Source organism: Vicugna pacos, chromosome 34 (genome assembly GCF_048564905.1).
Source record: "Vicugna pacos chromosome 34, VicPac4, whole genome shotgun sequence".
NCBI lineage: Eukaryota > Metazoa > Chordata > Mammalia > Artiodactyla > Camelidae > Vicugna > Vicugna pacos.
Window position 1 is genome coordinate 19617822 of NC_133020.1, and position 18596 is coordinate 19636417.

The window sequence follows — 18596 nt, forward strand, 5'->3', positions numbered from 1 at the left end:
GTTAATGCCCCAGATAAAAAAGCCCAAAAAACAAAAGCAAAATGGATCAACAGATACTTGCACCCACTATGTGCAGTGCGTTGCACGGGGAGAAAGAACAGGTCGTAATGGCTGTTTTGACAGCGTGGGTGACGGCTGCCGGGGCAGCAGGAGAGGCCGGTCTCTGGAAGGAAGCAGGCTCTGGGGAGGCTTAACTAGGTAGGCGAGAGCGGAGCTGGGCCTTCGAGGATGGCAGCCTTCAGCAGGTGGGTGGTGGCAGGAGGTCCTGGAAGAATGTTCCGTGAGGGTCCTTCAGTCCACCCGGGTGGACAGCGTCTGCCGACCAGTCTGCATGGAAATTAAACGGCGGCGCTCTGCCCAGGTCCTGGGGTGCGCCTCGACCCCTTCCATGTTTCCAAGGTTGACCTCCCCCTCCCGCTGGCCTTCGCTGGCTCGGTTTACCATCTAAAAGCCCTGAGGAGCCGGGGTGCAGGCTGGACTCTCTGAACCCCCCTTTCCTGCAGGTAGAGAAGCCGTACAGAATTAAGCACGGTTGGCCCTGCCTGGGCGCGTGGTTGTCTGTGTAGGGCCTTCTAGAATCTGCATGGCTGTGGGGTGTGTCGGAGGGGCCGGGCTCCAAGAGGCTGGGGCTGGTGCTCAGGACCCTGCAGCGGGTGCTGTGGGGCAGTAGGTGGGGCAGGCGGGCCCACCCTCAGAGACTCACCCTCTTGGGACAAAGGTATCCGAACAAAACAGAGAGAAGGCCAGGTGAGACCTTTGAACCACAGGCCCGCTGTTGAATTCTTTCCTGTCTGCTGTCCGACGCCTTTTCAGGCCTGGTGATAGGGCCAAAGGCACCTTTTCCCAGGTGGCCGTGTCCCAGGCCTGGTGACGGTGATGCAATGGAGGTGCTAGGGCTTGAACCCAGGACCTCGTGCGCGCTAGGCACACACCTGACCTCCCCGCCTGGTGCCTTTTACCGTCAGGGTGAGCTGCACAGTCCAGTTAGGGGCTGGGGGCCCGGGCAGCACCCCATAGTCCAGAACCCTCTAGCCTGCCGAGGCCAGACTCTCAGCTGGCGGTGGGAAGGGTCGGGGCTGACTGGACCCCAGGGAGCCTGGGCTCTGCGTGCGTCCAAGCAGCATGGAGACAACACGCCCCCCAAAATCCAGTGGGAATCTGAGGCTCGGTCGTCTTCAAGAAGCAGCCCACACTGGTGTGTCTTGTTATCCAGAACTCCTGCCCTCCCTTTGCAAATGTTTGCCCAGGGGTGTGGAGACTGCGCGTGACCACAGATAAGAGAGGGCGGAGGGTGCTGGGTGTCAGCAAGTGTGGACGTGTGCGGCAGACACTCGTGAGCTTAACTTGGTGCGGCCTCGGTCGGCTGGCTCACGCGGCGCCTCCGCTGTCCGAAGCCCTGAGCTCCGAGAGGGGTCGGTGGTTCGCACCCGGCGCGTCGAAGCGGGAACCTGGAAGCCAAGCAGCTCGCTCAAGGTCGCGGCTGGTCAGTGCAGAAGAAATCCAGACGCGGGCGCCGGGCGCCGGAGCCCCTGCTCTTAACAGGGTGAGTCGGGGACCCGACGATGACCCTTCAGGCCGCCGGAGCCCCTTGCAGTCTGCACAGCGGTCCGCACTCCGCTCTGGTATCGTGGCAGCAGTCAGCGAGCCTCGTGCTGGGCGTCACGCTCCCTGACTGTGCTACTAAATGAAACTATGACCGTGGAAACACTGAGTAAGTTGTCAAGTGCTCTACAATGTGGTGTCATTATTGGCTCCAATGTATAGTTGAGGAAAATAAATTCAGAGAGGTTAGTGGCTCGCCTGGAGACACACAGGTGACAAATGGCAGAGTAAGGATGCCTGGAACCTCCAGACGAGTGCTGCTTGTTTCCTTGATGTCTTCGAAGAGAGGCTGGTTCTGGGTTTATCTGGGTTTACCCGTTCACCCCACCCCCAGCAAATCGTTACCAAATGAAAATGAGGCAGAGAATCAAAAGGAGACCAGCCTAACTTTTCCATAGCTTGGCTTCCTTGTCGATGTGAAAGAGAGAGTGAAGTGAAGGGTGGAGTTGGGATGGTGTCGTGTCCGTCAGCACAGGGGCTGGGCTGCAGAAACGGTTCAGAAGCTCATCTATTGCAGTCTAGTCAGTTTACAACATTGTGTCTATTTCTGGTGTCCAGCATCATGGTTCTGACATCCACATACACACATATATTCCTTTTTATATTCTTTTTCATTATAGGTTACTGCAAAATGCTGAATATAGTTCCCTGTGCCATACAGTAGGGCCTTGTTGTTTACCTGTTTTGTATACAGCAGTTAGTATCTGCAAATCTCGAACACTCTATTTATCCCTTCCCACCCCCTTCCCGCCTGGTAACCATAAGTTTGTTCCCTATGTCTGTGAGTCTGTTTCTGTTTTGTAAATAAGTCCATTTGTGTCTTTTTTTTTAAGATTCTACATATAAGTGATATCATATGGTATTTTTCATTCTCTTTCTGGCTTACTTTACTTAGAATGACAATCTCCAGGTCCATCCATGTTGCTGCAAATGGAATTATTTCATTCTTTTTTATGGCTGTGTAGTATTCCTTTGTATATACACACCACATCTTCTTTATCCAGTCATCTGGATGGACACTTAGGTTGCGTCCATGTCTTGGCTGCTGTACATAGTGCTGCTGTGAACACTGGGGACCACATATCCTTTCTCATCAGAGTTCTCAGTGGGTCCACTTGTGTGCTGTTACCTCCTGGTTAGTGGCAGAGCCCTGGGAAGCATGTGGGCAGGGCAGGCCATTTTGCCCCAAGGATGGACCAACATGTATTTTATGATCTCATTAAGCTGAGAACACAAATTATTTTAAAACTGTGAGTTAAACTGGAATCCAGGATATGTCCCTGGGGCTTATGTGTACGCATGCAGTATTTCTAAAATAAAGAAATCGTCAGTATTGGGTTGGAAATATTGTAAGCTTGCTACTGAAAGGATGATAAAGAAAGCTCTACACGTCAGCTCTGCTGTGCAGACTCACATGATGTGAAAAAGAACTGGAATTCTCTCTCATCCCTGAAGCAGAGGGAGGAACCCCTGTTGCTAACCACATCTTATTTACTTGTTTGTTTATTCCTTTTTGAAGAGATAAGAGATTCACATTTGTTTCATACCTTCTAGATACAGAAGCTGTGCTGGGAACATTTACAGCTGGCTGTTCATGTATGCTTTACAGAAAACTTGCTTATGAATTTTTAAGATGAGGGTCTCCAGATTCTGAGAGATTAACTCGATTTAAGTTTCCCAAGTCCTAAGAAATGACAGCAGGATATGAGGATAAATCTGTCTGACTCCCAGGGGCTGTCATTTCTTCAACAAGTGAGAAAATCAATTTTCATTTTCTTCGCTTTTCATTCCTTCTTTCTTCTCAGATCCTCCATCTAGAATCTCTTTTCCTCCTGTCTAAAATACCCCTTTAAAAAATGTCCTTTAGTGAGAGTCTGCTTGGCAGACTAGAGTTTTGTCAGATAATGTCTACATTTCTCTTATTCTTAAAGAATATTTTTCATCCCTGCCTTGTTACGCCCCATCTCAGAGCACAAGGGAAGGACCTCTGCTCGCTGTTTGCTTGAGCAGAGCTCGGAGTGCCTTGGCTGCTTGGAGACCAGCGTGAAAATGAATGAGACAGTGTGAAGTACTGCTCTGTGACGTGTATCATCTCCACAGAAGCCCACGAGGACCTGGCATTCTTATTCCTGTTTTATAGACAAGAAAACAGTAACAGACTGAAGTCACTTGGCCGAGATCTGTAACTTCTCCGTGGCAGAACTGGTGTCTGAACCCAGGAATTTCTGGCTCTAGGACCTGATGTTTTAGCCAATATATTATGCTGCCTCCAAAGTCTTAAAAAAAAAAAAAGATGTGGTTTCCAGTGACCTCTGGGTTGTCAGTGGTGGCGTGGTGATGACAGCCATGACAGAGAGAGCATCTCTGAGGATGGGGAGACAGTGACACGCCCCAGAGAAGGGACGGCTCAGCCTCGTGGTCGGCCACAGGATATAGCGAGGACGTGGCTCCACTGCCCCCTTGGCTCTTTCATCAGACATCCGTGGAGCAACGTCTGAACGCCAGGCCCCGTGGCAGAGAGGATGGAGGAGCCACACCCTGGTCCGTGGAGCCGAGTTGGGACAGGTCAGCAGAAAGCTCCGTGCCCGCCGGGTACACGGGTGTGTCAGGCTGGGTCCCAGTGTGACAGAAGACATAAATTCACTATAGAGTAAGGTGGTGGGTGGTTTTCGGCTGTCTTGGGTCCATCACTGCGCGATGGAGGAAGGAAGTAGGGCCGGAAGTGGAGGCTGTGAGTGGAGGGGTTGGGCCATCCTTCTGCTCACAGTGCGGGGTGGGGAGGCTGGCAGTGTCTGCACCCCGGAGCCCGTGGGCGCTGGGAGATGGGCTCAGCCAGGGTGGAGGGGTGGCCGGAAGGAAGCCAGCCTCCCTCCTCGCACTGCTGGCCAGCTGAGAATGTCTCATTCCTGGTCATTTGTTCAGCGGCTGAGCTGGCGTGTCCCCGTGGGCCACTGACCCCGACGTCTTCCACAGTGATGAACTAAGCCTGGCCAGCATGGGGGCAGGGGACGGGGCCAGGACGGCACAGCTCATAGGTCTCCGGATTGGACCTTTGAAATCACACCTCAGCAAAGGGGCTGCAGGCTGGGGCTTCTGGGCAGGGGACACATCTTTCTTGTTTTTTTGTGGTGACTGTCTTTCATCTCTGCCAAGGTTGCACACCTCCGTCGTCTCTGTGGTTATCTTAGAACAATAGGGGGTTTTGCTTTCTGTTTGTTCTTCCTCCGAGTGTGGCGCTAACCGCAGGCAGAGGGCGAGGGGCCCTTCCTCTTCGTTCAGACCCCGCGGTCCCCGGTGCAGCGGGAGCTGGGGCTGAAACGGACAAGACAAGTGGTGGGCATGCCGGTGCTTCTGTGGCTGAGCCCTGGGGACTCGCTGCTTTCCGGTGGAAAAGGAGAGTTCGGAGTCCTGACGGAGTCCAGACACCAGGACTTTCCAGGGCCACAGTTGCGTGGGCTAGCAGCCCCGTGGTCCCAGACCTGTCTAGTCCTCAAGGAGCTTAGTGATGAGCAGAGGGGGCAAGTGTACAGCTGACCTGCCCTCTTGGGCCCGTTTCCTCATTCGAGAAATGAGTGAGGTTGGACTTGGTTGGTATTCCCAACGGGGTCGGAGCTGCCCCTTGGAAGAGTCACCTGGCCGGGGTGGGGGAGGTCTCCTGAACCAGTGGGTCTGGTCCGAGGCTGAAGAGTCTGCATTTCCAACAGACTCCAGGTGCTGGGGGTCCAGGGGCCACGGTGCTCTGAGTGTTGAAGCCCAGAGGGTGTTTGGGAAATCTGTGGGGTGGCTTGGGGTAGCCACGTGACTAAGAGATGCCCTTGGCACTTCCTGGGGGCGGGTTGGGGACGCCGGTGCACATCGGCCCCATCAGGGAAGAATCGTCACCTGCCCTGCCCACGTCAACCTGAGACAGAGAAACCGGTGGCAGCTTTACACAGCAGCCCTGAAACGTTTCCAAAAAAGGTATGCCAAACGCTCGATGGCTCAGGAGATGGTTGTTACAGGAAGCAAAACCTACGTGGAATAAAGGCCAGGTCTTGATGTGACCGGATCATCCCCCCACTTCACGCATCCTGTCTCGTTCAGAGCATCCCACAAGCATACATTCAGCTGAGAAGGGTTTCTATGCAACGTGGAGCTTCCCCCAAAACGAGGAAACCAGATTTGTAACAAGAGACTCAAGACTTCATCTAACAGACGTAGACATAGGACAACATGTCATTAAACTAGCGGGGACACAGGAGATGTCACCATGTCCATGAACTTCTTTATATTCTCTCTTTTTGGAATAGTTTATATCCTAATATACGTGTGTGTGTGTGTGTATTTGCAGGTCAGTGATAAGAAATCTCTTGCAAAACTCACATATGATAATCATCTACTTGGGGGCTGCTTGTGTTTCCCACTCTGACCCCGACGTTCTCGCTGGAGATCTCCCAAAGAAACTTCTTCAGTCCCTCCTCCTCTCCCCACTGCCTGAAGGAAGAGGGTGGTGTTTCCCAGGCCGTCTTGGTGCTGCAGACTGAGCGTGGGCCTCCCCTCTGGGTGGAATTTCCAGATCAATGGCTTGTTTTCCAAGACGCTTCGTGCCGTGCCTCAGCAGGGCACAGGACATGATATGACACTTGCACAGGTGGCTCCGCTCCTTCCTGCTTTCCCCGCCGCCACACCCAGGACCGAATCTGGCGGGTCTGAACCGCCCGCTCCGTGCAGGCGCTTTCCTCCCTGTTCTCAGATACAGACAGGTCAGCGGGGTTGCCGTTTCTCATCTTCATTTTTTTTCTTCTGTTGTCCTCCGCTCTTTTATTTCCTTGTGCCCCTTCTAGGGGGCGTCAGGTCTACTCACCCATCACAAGCAGGTGTAGGCGTTGACTGCCCGGTGATGTGTCCCAGGCAGCCACGCACGAGTACTTCCCGATTGAAATGTATGTTATTTTGGCATAAACCACTCTCCCTTTACTTCTTTTTATCACAGTCAGAGCTAAAATGTGAAAATGTTTCTGACCGACTGGCAGAGTTTTCCGAATGCAGACACACACAGGTTTCCAAACCTCCACCTCAGATGTCGTCCTGCGTGCAAGGAAACCCGAGGGGCTTCTCAGGGTGGGTGGAGGGGTGGGGGAGCCAGGCGCTAACCGGCCCCTGACCCGTGGGGAGGACCTGGAACCCCCAGAGCGCGCTCCGCTGGAGATCCTGCAGGGACGGGTCGCCTGGGGCCGCTGCCTCCCCACATGGCCCCGAGACCGGCCGTCGCTCCGTTCCACAGGCGGACGTGGTGTGCTGCTTCAGGCTCGGCACCCAGGAAAGTGCTGGGAGCCCTGCCGGGACAGGCCAGGCTGGCCTCGGGGCGCTGAGGTCCAGCAGGAGGGAGAGACGTTCATTTTGATGGGCAGAAATGCTAAGGAGGGTCACGGTCCCTGAGAACTTACCTTGTCTGAGGGTCTCAAAGGGCATCTTGTGCAGCCCGGCCTGTCTGCAGAAGAGAAGACAGAGGCCCCGGGAGGGGAGGAAGTCGCTGGTCGGTGATGAGGACAGACAGATCCTACATCTCACTCCCAATTCTGTTTCCCTCTTAGCACAGGGAGTTGATTCCCGCTGGGGTCCGGGCCCGTTTCGTTCACGTTTTCGGGAGAATGTTCAGGTCCAGGAAGTTTTCAAGGCCTGCAGTGGACGGGAGAGTGGCGGGGCGCCCACCCCTGGGCTGGCGAGGGACCCTTTCCACTGGTCCTACTTCTGAGAGCAGGGGCTGGTTCATGGGACAGCAAGTCCCTGTGGAGGCTCTGTCCCTCAGCTGACATCAGAAACAGCAAGTGTGCTTTAGAAGCAGCCGAGGAGCCGTCCAGGCTCAGGTGTCGGCACTGCCTCCAGGCTGTCCCCCGGGCTTTTCCTCACCTCCTCTCTGACTGGTTGGGCCAGTCCAGGTCCCCACAGATCCCTGCTGCTCTAGTCTCCTCATTTCTGTGAGGCTTCTGTCCTCCACACCGTCCTCAGGCTGTCCTGGCTTCTCTGACCACTGGCCGTACCACCTAAGGCAGGTGACTAGACCCTTCTGAGCCTCGTGGGTAAATGGTGCCACACAGGAGTGAAGGCCAGACCAAGGAGGACCACAGCCTTTGCACCCAGCAGAGTTCCTGGAATGTATTAGCTGTCTAAAGGGTGCAGTGTTCTGGAACCCACAAAGAGTCCTATTACTGACAAAATAAAAACTAACCCCATTAGAACCGGGTTCCTCCAGGAAGCTGTGTGGACTCCTGTCCTGTGCTGGTTGTCATGCTAGCTGCGATGGTGACAGAATGCATGAGCCGTGATCCCTGACCTCCAGGAGCCAAAAACTTAGTGCAGGGTAGACTTGAATGCAACCAAGTGTAACGCAGTGTGATACAGCAGCAGCAGACCCAGAGGGTAGGAACGCAGAGCAGGACCCCAGGCCCCCAGGCCCCAGCCCTGCGCCCGTCCACGTGAGGGCCCTCACGTACTGTCCTCCCGCGCCTGTCATGTCCTCCCCCTGCCATGGCCGGAGGCCGCTTCATGCTGTGCCTTCTGCCTGGTATGACCCCCATCTCCTCCCTGCCCAAGATTCCCCATCCTGCAGAGCCCAGAGACACACCCCATCCTCCACAAAGTCTTATCACCCCAATCCTGTATAATGTGCTGAATTTTCCCTGAAAATTTTATCATGTAAGCAACAAAAAATATTTTATCATATAAGCAATGTATGTTTCTCATAAAAAGAAAGATCAGTGAATATAACAAACAGCAAAGAAGAGAAAAAAAATCACCATCAACTCAACGAACAGAGATGGTCACTGGTAATGTGGGGGTGTATTTCCTCCCCATCTTTTTTCAGTACAAACACACACACACACACTCATTACCCTTTCCCCGTTCTGCCTTACGCTTTAGTCCGTCACACGCGTCAGTCTCCGTCAGCCTGGGAGCTGTCGGCGGGCACGGGGGATGTGCAGCTCACTCTGCATCCCTGTTACCAAACACAACATCTTGCATCAGGCGCCTCTGTAAACGTTGGCTCCCGAGAAGCACGAGGTGCGTTCATCTCGCCTTGGGATGCGGCACGTAATTATTTTGAGAAGGCATGTCCTGGTGCCGGCTGGTTGTTAAAACCTTGTATGCCTTCCTCAAGCACCAGTCACCGCTGGCCAGTCAAGCACTCTGCTGGGTGGCTGGGGACGGGAATGAAAATCCGTAAAGATTCAGCAAGTGGCCGAGACCCGGGTGGGTGATAAAGTGCGTCCTGCCCCTCCGTGGGGCTGTGTTGAAAGCCACTCTACCCCTGTTATCGGACCGAGGCCCATTTCTTGCGTTAGAACGATGTAGTTGATTCTGGCAAATTTTTCTTTATTCTTCTTGATCAAAAACAGTGTTGGCAATTCCCCGGTGGGGGGGTGCGGGGCAAGTTGGGGGAGATTTCCTTCTCTGAGAAATCAGATTTGGTTCTAAAAGACTCTTGCTTTGATTAAAATTCAGAAGGCTCTTGAGCTGGAGTTAGAAGTGGAAATGACACAGACTCTTCCAAAAAGCTCAGTGGTGGTGGGGGGGGGGCGGGAGGGGGACAAGTCAGGAAGGGAGTTTACTCAGCGGGCCAGGCGAGGGCAGAGCAGAGGGGTTCACGGGAGCTGGGGCAGCGGACAACTTCAGGGTCCCTTCAAGGCGTAGGCGGAGAACGTGGAGGCTGGCGGGGTACTGAGGGCCTTTTTGGGAACAAGATGTAAGCGCTTCCTCGGTGTCGATGCTGCAGGACAGTAAACGCAGATGTAAGGGCGAGGAGCCCGTGTGCCTCCTGAGAGTCGTGTTTGAACACGGCAGGATGCTAGTTACTTGGACGGCTTTGCTCGTACACGGGGATGTGGTGCCGCAGAGCTGTTTCTGGAATTAAATCTCTCTAAGGGAATTTCGTCACAAGATCAAGGGAAAGTCTGCAAGGTTTTGGCTTCTGATGAAAAGCATCTAAAACCAAGTAAAATCAAAGAGAACCTTAAACAAACACAATATTGATTCGGGTGATGGGAGGAAGTTTCAGCCGGAGAGGCTCTCTGGAGACCCGGGAGTAGAGAGGAGTGTGTGGAAATACTTAGGGCTCAGCCTCGCTGTCCCCACCAGGATAAAGACGCCACTGGTTTACGCAGTGCAGGGGAGGGTCCGAGCTGCCGAGGCCCATGGAGGCCAGTGATTTGCCCAGAGCTCAGACGCTGGTGGTGACGGGAGGGGAGGTGGATTTTCAGAAAACCCCAAATCAAGGTTTCTTTCTCAACTCTACGTTGCTGTGGGAGGTAGAAGGATTCAGTTGAAAGACTGTAGGTTTGGGATGCCCTTGGTTTGAAACTTGCTGTTTCGGGACAAGTTTTTAGTATTTTTTTCCAGACTCAGTTTACTCATGAGAGTAAATCCCAAACGACCTCACGCCGGTCCCCACCTCCTGGAGCCTGGGCCCCAGCCCTGAGAGTCTCCTCCAGGCCTCACACCCCCCGGGCTCCTCCCACATTCAGGACCTGTCCCGGGGGCTGGGGACACAGCAGTAGCCCTGAGGGACAAAGCCTCGGCTTCGGGGAGCTCGTGTTCCTTCCAGGGCTGGCAGCAGACGTGCGTGTGAGCACTGAGCACACGTCCCTTCCGATATCCTCGCGGCCACCGGGGGAGAAGGAAAGGGAGCAGGCGAAACTGGCTTTATTAACATTTTATTTCACCCAAGGTACCCTCAGGGCGACCACTTCAGCATCTAGTCGGCCTGATACTTTGTGAATTAGAGAACTGGGGGATTGTTACAGCACATCTCATTTTGGACCAGCCACATTGCTGCGGCTGGACAGCGTCGGGCGGCTCCCGGCTACCAGGTTGGACGGTGCAGTCCTGGGGCTCAGGATAAGAACCCGCCACCCCCCACCCCGCTTCCGAGGGCGGGAAGCAGAGGGAAGGGCTTCCCCGCAGGCGCCGCCGCCCGCAGGAAGGTGCTGCCAACGCAGAAAGGGCGGCCCCGCCCGGGGCGCTCTGCTGGCTTCACCAGGGAGAGAGACGCCCACAGCCCGAGTTCTGCCCTGGCCCGTGGGCTCAGGCGAAGGAACGACACCGAGCCATCCTCTCTGAAATAACAAAAACAGCAACAATAATAATAATATAATCAGTACTTAAGGAGCACTGAGTATCGGCCAGGCCCCGGGCTGAGCTCTGTGTCTTACTTTCATGTCAGCTTATCGAGAGAGGTGCTCATGTGATCCATTTTTTTTTACTGACGTGTAGTCGACTTACAATGTTTGGTTCGTGTGTACAGCAAAGTGATTCAGTTCTACATGTACATGCAGACATTTTTATTTTTCAGATTCTTTTCCATTACAGCTCATTACAAGAAATTGAACAGAGCTCCCTGTGCTCTGCGGTAGGTCTGGTCCATGTTTAACAGGGGAGGAAAGAGGCTCGGAGAAGTTAGGAACCTGCTGGGGGTCACACCAGCTGTAGGTGACAGACCTGGGACTTGAACCCCGGGCTTCCTAAAGCCAACACTTCATGTTCTTAAAACAGACAAAGCACAGAAGGAGACCCTGGGTGAGCTCAGCTTCTCTGGGCCTCCGTTGTAGGGTCTCCCCCTCTGCTCACAGGCCACACTGCAGAGTCAAAACGCTTCGGAGAGGAAGGTGACCCTGCGGGTGACCTGGTGTCCCACGGAGAGGTTCACGGGAGACATCCCGTATCCCAGGCCCAGCCCTCCACCTGCCGGCGTCCAGGAGCCGGGACTGTCTCGAATCCTTATGACAAACAGGACAGCACCAGCTTTGAGGCCAGACGGTAACAGCGTGCGTGTCGCAGATGGGATGCCAGCTCACAGGCTTAGATGGCAGAGATTGTGGTGGCCTTTAATGCACCCTGTGAAAGCTCGCTGTCCTTGCTATATGGTCGTAATCATTGTCACCACTTAAACGGTGCGGCCAAGGGGCTCCCCACAGCCCAGACCCCCACGGTGGTGCCCGTAACCTCAGAGGGTAACTGAGAACATAACATGACTTGATTGTCTGCCCCCAGTGGGTCCTGGCACCTGGTTGAACCTTGTTCACGGATGTATTGAGTAGACCCCCGTGTGCAGGTGAGCGAATGAGCCAGGTGTTCTCAGCATTTTGCCAGCTCTCTCTGTGCTGAGATCATCTTTATGTTCCACCTCGGGTGGCCGGCCGCACTTGTGGCTCTTCAGAGCACAGTCAGAGAGACACTTAGAAGCCCTCAGACGTGGTGCAGGGGCCAGGACAGGTGAGAGGCTGGAAGCCCAGTGTCCGGAGGAGAAAGGGCCCTGGCTGGGCTGGGGGTTTTCGGGGCATCCTCGTGGCCTTGCTGAACGGGCTCACCCTGAAGAGCATCCAGATCCCACTCACTCCCGGAGGCCCGCGCTCAGTGCCACCTCCTTCCCCAGAGCCTTTCTCACAGGTCGGCCCCCGCGCCTCCCGTGCTGCCTCCAGTGTCCCGCGCGGTGCGGAGGGCCTGCGCCCTCGCTGCGACGTCGAAGCCCTGCCCTGGGTTGTCTGCTGCGTGTGTTCTGTGTGGCTGCACTCTGTCTTTCTGTGACTTCTCTCAGGGACAGTTGCAAGCTGACTTGTGACATCCCTGGTGATGCGGTGGGTAGACGCCCCTTTGGTCCAGAGGGGGTGTCAGGGGCTGTTTCATCACTGTCCGTTTTCATCTGGCTGTGTGTGCTGCCTCTCCATCTGGAACAGACCTCCTTGGAGAGCTGGGTCTTGTAACCGTGGCCTCTGACTAGGGTGTCTGCCCGGCCTACCTGGGGGCCTTGGTGGCAGCGCGTTGCTCCGCATGGAGGAAGAGCCAGTCCTCCAAACCAAACAGCTCCCTCTGAGGCCAGTCGTCCGCCTAATACCCTTTACTTTTTTTTAATTTTGTTTTTATTGAAGTGTGGTTGATTTACAATGTTAGCTTCAGGTGTACAGCAAAGCGGCTTAGTTATACATATACATACATATACACATATTTTTTCAGATTCTTTTCCATTATAGGTTATTACAGGAAATTGAGCATAGCTCCCTGTGCTCCACAGCAGGCCCTTGTTGTTCATCTGTTGTACATATAGTCGTGTGTATCTGTTAATCCCAAACTCTTAATTTACCCCGCCCCTCACCGGCCCTCCGCCCTTTGCTAGCCGCCGTTTGTTCTCCATGTCTGTGAGTGTGCTGCATCCTCAGACGGAGTACAAGACAGTGCCTAGAGCCTGGCAGGGGCTTGATTAAGACGGTAGTTTAATAAAGGCAGGTATGGGGCAATTAGCTTGGTGTCTGCGGAAGAGGCAAAGGTGGGGGGCAGGGCAGGAGAGAGGCAGGAGCTGGGGTGCTCAGCGCTGTTGGGAGGGCCTCGGCTGTGCAGAGACATGAGGTCAGCTACAAAAGGGCATGTGGAATAGCGGAAAAGACTTTGGCCTTGAAGTCAGGGCCCCAAGGGGCAGGCATTTTCCTGAGCTCAGTTTTATTTTCTATGTAACCTTGAGAAAGTCTTGTGAGGGCTGAAGGAGATATTTGTTGTGAATTCGCTTTGTAAACCAGAAAGTGGCATGGTAAGACGTTATCCATCACCCTGAGATCTGGTCCCTGCCTACCTGTCCAAATACATTTCTTATTCATTTGATTTAGCAAGGCCAATCCAATCCTCTTACTTAAAAAAAAATGTTTTGCCCCTTATTGCAAAAATAACACATTGTCATAACAAAAATGTTAGAAAATACAGAATAACGTCACGAGAAATCGTCTCTGAAGATTACCAGCTAGAACTAACACTATTAATATCTCGTGTATAACCTAAGTGGTTTTTCTTTCAGTATGTGTGACCGAAGCTTCTCGGATGTCAGCGGCTGGGGGCAGACAGGGCAGCACTCCACTCTGTCCCCCCAGGGCCTGGCTCTGTATGGCTGCTGCCTGGGACACATCCAGGGGGATGAGCCTCCCCACCCGGGTTGCTTCGAGCGCCTGGGCATAGGTGCCAGTGACGGGTGGAGGCAGGTGACTCAGGGAGAGAGCTGTCTTACTCCAGCACCGAAAACACTTACTGGGCTTACGGATTTATTGTTTTGTTTGTCTCTCTCCGCTGGAACAGAAGCTCCACCCAGTCAAGAGCTTGCTGGATTTGCCATTACTGCTTCTTTGGCACTGAAAACAGTGCCGGCACATCATTGAATGGATGGATGAGTGTCCAAGTGCTGTGCCACCTTGTACAGAAAAGGGAGCATTTGCCTCAGATGAATTGTGCTCGTACGCCGGAGAGAGGCCACTGTCACTGGGGACACATATCTAGTCGGCCAGATCTAGCTGTGGTTGGAGGTAGAGATAACCCCAGCCTCCTTGGCCATCACCGCTGTTCCCTGCGGTCTTGGCAAGCCTGCTGGCAAGGCCTGCTACTCAGCACAACGCTGAGCATTCTGCCAGATCCCTCTCTACATTCACGTCCTTGCATCCCCAGGCTGCCCAGACAAGGATGCTCCTCTGCTCCCTGTCCCAAAGCTGATTCCTCCGCCAGCATCCTCAGCCTGTCCCCGTGGGGCCCTTAGGCTTTTCTGACAAATACGACTGCAGACCTTCCTTAGCGAGGGCAGAGACTCTGGCTGCAATGCTGCGTCTCTGTCTTCAAGGGTGAGCTTGGGGGATGCAGACAGCACTTGGGGGTCGGATGCAGGGAACTTCTAGAGCACTGCTGAGAGCCGGGGCTGCTGGGTGGGAAGCTCAGATAGCCCTGAAGCTGTTGCAGAAAAGTGTGTTACAGCTCAGTTGTGACAGCAACTTGGATCTGGGCACGAGACCAAGCATCACTCGGAGGGTTGGAGAACTCAGGTTTATTATGCCGGCGGGCCCGGAGACGTTAGCACTCCAAGCTCTGGACCCCGTCTGTAGGTTTACACAGGCTTTTATAGGCTGCCAGTTTACACTTTGCAACATCATATGCAAATAAGGTATAACAAAAGTTGACTAATTATTAGGAATAAGCTTTGTAGAAATGGACCAATCAGGAGGGAGAGAAATAACCAATCAGGAGTGAGCCCCATGCAAATGAAGCACTACAAATGGACCAATCAGGAGTGAGCTCAGGGACCCAATAGAATTTTAGGGGTACGTTCCACTTCCCTAGAGGTAAGCCTTCAGAGGCAATGAGTGAGATAAAGCTGCTGGGCCAGGGAACCGGATGGTGCTGGCAGGAGAGTAGTGGCCCTGCTGGGGGTCCTGCCGGTCTTTTTTTATGGGGCTTCCCACCTCAAAGCCACCCCCTTCTCACGCACGAGGGTCTGCCCCCACCGGGCGGGACACGGCCTCCAGACTTCCCGCTGCTACCCCGACACCTCTCCAAAACCTGGAAGGAGACAGGACTAGGCCTGCTTCCTTCGGAGACATGGCAGCCCTACGGGAGGGGCGTCTTCCCCCGGTTTTCTCTAAATTGCCGTAAAACTCCTTCCACCGCGGCCCCAGTGGAAAGCAGGGGGTTCTCCTCTCTGCCTGTTTCCTCCGTGGGATTCAGATCGCTGGCAGCACACAGTCCCCAGACTGGAGTCAGCCACCCTCTGAAGAGGATGTTGGTCTATTTTGTATGTAGTGGTTTGTATCTGCTGATCCCAGGCTCCTAGTTAATCGCTCCCTACCCTTCCCCTTTGATAATCATAAGTTCGTTTTCTGTGCCTGTGAGTCTGTTTCGTTCTGTAAATAAGTTCATTTGCGTCATTTTGTTTTTAGATTTCACATGTGAGTGACATCATACGACATCTGCCTTTCTCTGACTCACTTCACCTGGTGTGATCGTCCCTCGGTCCGTCCATGTTGCTGCAGGTGACATTATTTCACTCTTTTTTTTACGGTCAAGTGGCACACATTTTAAAATGCACCCTTGCTATGTCTGTGTGTTCAGCATCATCCATGAGCCAGGTGTTTTGCTAACTGCAGGGAGGGGGATGTGGTCCCTTCCCTCCAGGCATTTACAGGGGTGTGTGTGGGTGTGTGGGTGTGCGTGTGCGTGTGTGTGTGTGCACGCACACATGTGCTCACACACCTGTGTCCCAGGGAAGGACAGGCAAGTAAATCTTTACAAGTAAATCCAACAGCAGGTGTAGGCCCCAGAGGCTGTGGATGCCCAGAGAAAGAGCGAGTTAAGTCAGACCAAGGGTCGGTCGGGGTGACTTCTCAGAGAAAGCGCCCCTCGAATGGATTCTTGAGCATTTGTAGGACGCAGCTTAGACAAAGGGGTGTGCCAGCTGAGGGAACGTGTTTGAAGATGCCGAGGCATGAAAGGGGCCATGGTGGGACGGGGGGAGAGGATGCCGGTAAAGAGGTGGGGCTGCTCCCGTGTGTTTAAGATTTGTCCTGAAAGCACTGAGGAGGCCTGCTCAGCTCTGCTTTACTCGGGGCCCCTTGGCAGGGCTGTCACGGCTTTGCTTACCTGGTTTTTTGGAAAGCAGTTTGTTAGTATGCACTAAGAGCCTTTACAGTGCGCGCGTGAAGCACCCTTTGGCTCAATGGCGTCGCCTCTGGCAGTGATGACACTACTCACCACCGACACGGTGCTCGTGGCCCAGGTATCGTAGCAGGTATTTTGATACCCTGTACGTATTATTTTTTAAATCCTTACAACAGTTTTGAAAAGTGGGGATCGTTGGTCCCCTTTTACAGACAAGGAAACTGAGATTTTAAAGAATTAGGCAGATTTAGGATCGAATCCATACTCTCTCACTGCTTAGCTGTTTTCCTAGGACAAGTTGCTTAACCTCTGGGAATCCCTTCCCGGAAGTAAAAAATAATCATAATGCAAACCAGCATTACAGAGAGGCTGCCCTTTATTGGACTATCCCTGCATCTGGGTTATCTCTGCCAGAGCTGGCCTCCAATTTCCTGAGCATTTAAGTTTCAATGGAAGAGCCAGAGTCACATGGCAGGGAGCGCCGAGGGCAGTGTTTGGCTTTGGGAGCCACTCTGAGAGCTGTTGCTTCTGCGCGTCTTCTACCTCCCTCATTTGCATCTTGTCCCCCCGCGAGAGTATAAATTCACCGAGGAAAGGGGTGGTCTTAAGTGTATCTTGTGTCTCCCACAGCATCTGCCCGGTTCAGTGCCTTCCCTGGGCCCAGGGAGAGCCCGAAGGTAGCTTTCCCAAAGCAGATGGGACACCATGGCCCAAGGGGAAATAGGGGCTTTGAGAGTGAAGAGCTGAGAGCTGCAGCAGGAGGGTGGACACAGGAAAGGTGGGTGTTTAGGGCTGGAGACTTGGCAGGGGAGGTTTGGAACTCAGGGGGCCTGGGGGCACGTGTTCAATAGCACGTATGCAAAACGTTCTCACTCTTGTGGAGTTGAGAGAGCCTTCGTCTTAGGCTGAGTTCCCCAGAAGCACATCCCCAGAGAGGGCTCCACGTGCACATGACTTATTGAGGAAACGCTCCAGAAAGACCCAGTAAAGGCGTAGGAGGCAGGACCAGAGCGGGAAGAAGGCAGAGTGCGAGTGGGGCAGAGTTCCAGTCTCAGCCGGTCCCACAAAAGTGCAGATCCCAACTCAGACCGTGTCCCCTCTGGAGACTGGGGGACAGGCGTCCCCACTTCTGCGCCAGGTGGCATTGGCTAAGGGCTGTTTAGAGGTGACCCGGAAACTTCGGGCACTCCTGGCTCTGTGCCTGTGGACAAAGTGGCTCCGTTAGCTCAAGGGTCACCATTCTAAGAGTGGCAGGTACCTGGAGCTAGAGGCAAAGGTGGGGAGGGTGGGGGAGAGGGTAGCGCACAGGTACTGGAGGGGATGTGATGGGGCGTCCGTAGTGTCGCCAGGGTAGCGGCAGCCTTAACTGTGCTCAGCTGATGTCTCTGCCTCGGAAACCGCTTTGCAGCTTCCTTGTCTGCCGGGTGGGGATCGTGTCAGCTAACTTGCCTTTGCCACAGAGTGAGCGTTAAAACGGCGTGAAATGAGAAATGAGGGGCGCACAGAGCCACGCTGGCGAGAGTAAGTCATGATGCTGAGCCAGGGGCCGTTGCTGAGCCTTTCTCCTCCAGGCCCAGAGGGCGCGTGAGCGCTGGGTCCTTGACCGTCTTGCAAGCATCCACCCTGACAGCCTTTGGAAAGAGCTGGCTCTGCTGGGAGGGAAGCGGGCACTTTTTTTTCATGTTGGTAAATTTTGTCTTTAATATACGCCAGCCGCCTTGAAGTGCATCTCATTAGCCACCAGCCCTCCCGCCGAGGCTGTGTTCCGCTTTGATGTGCTCATCAGCCAGGAAATATTGAAAAGCTAATCGTAATAGGACTTAGCTCTTCTAAAATGCCTTTTATCTTCAAAGTGGTTTACAACCACTAATTATTGGGAGGATTAGGGTGAACAGCCACCATGTCATGGGGACCCCAAACCGCTACCGAGGCCTTTAATGAGCCTTCTGATAGAGTGGGAGGGGTGTGAACGGGGCTGCTGAACAGCAGGCACCCAGGCCCGGAGAGTTACATCGCGGAGGGGGGCACAGCTGTCCCCGTCTCCCTTGAGGCCACACGAGGAAATTGGACCCGTCACATAAGCCGCAGCAGGCAGAACGGAGAGTCGCCCTCCCAAAGGGGCTTCTTTTATTTTTTTTTAATGAATTTATTTGCTTTTTCTTTTTCAGTAGAGACGCTGGGGACGGACCCCAGGACCTGGTGCGTGCTAAGCACATGCTCTCCCCCTGAGCTGTCCCCTCCCAGTCCCAAAGGTGCTTCTATACCCCTGCCCCTTTATGTGGGCTGCTGGGGCATAAGGCCTCCCCGGTGGCCTGGGGTGGGTGACATCCCGCCACGAGGTCCCGTCCCGCTGGGCCGTCCATGACAGATGTAGGGGTTTCTTGTTGCATCTCTTCCTGTAGTGTTTTTGTTGCTGTTGTGCTGATTTTTGTTTCAGAGTTTGTTTCGCTGGGGCAGAGGAAGCCCATTTGGGTTCCGATGACGATGAGAATGCTAACAGCAGCTGACACTTGTAAGGCGCTGCCCTGCCTTCCCGGGACAGGGGAGGAGAGTGGGGCCCAGAG

At 53.9% G+C, this 18596-nt stretch overlaps 1 protein-coding gene across 2 annotated transcripts in view; it reads left to right on the plus strand.

The window, feature by feature from the left end:
- Nucleotides 1–18596, plus strand: part of CRACR2A (calcium release activated channel regulator 2A) — a 95577-nt gene that overhangs the window by 7633 nt on the left and 69348 nt on the right. Inside the window, exon 1 of one of the 2 annotated variants that reach the window (XM_072954461.1) lies at nt 15329–15407. The exons of the other annotated variant lie outside the window; for it this stretch is intronic. The gene's annotated coding sequence lies outside the window, so the exon portion shown is untranslated. Of the gene's footprint in view, nt 1–15328; nt 15408–18596 lie in introns of those variants that run through there. 2 annotated transcript variants of the gene reach the window in all.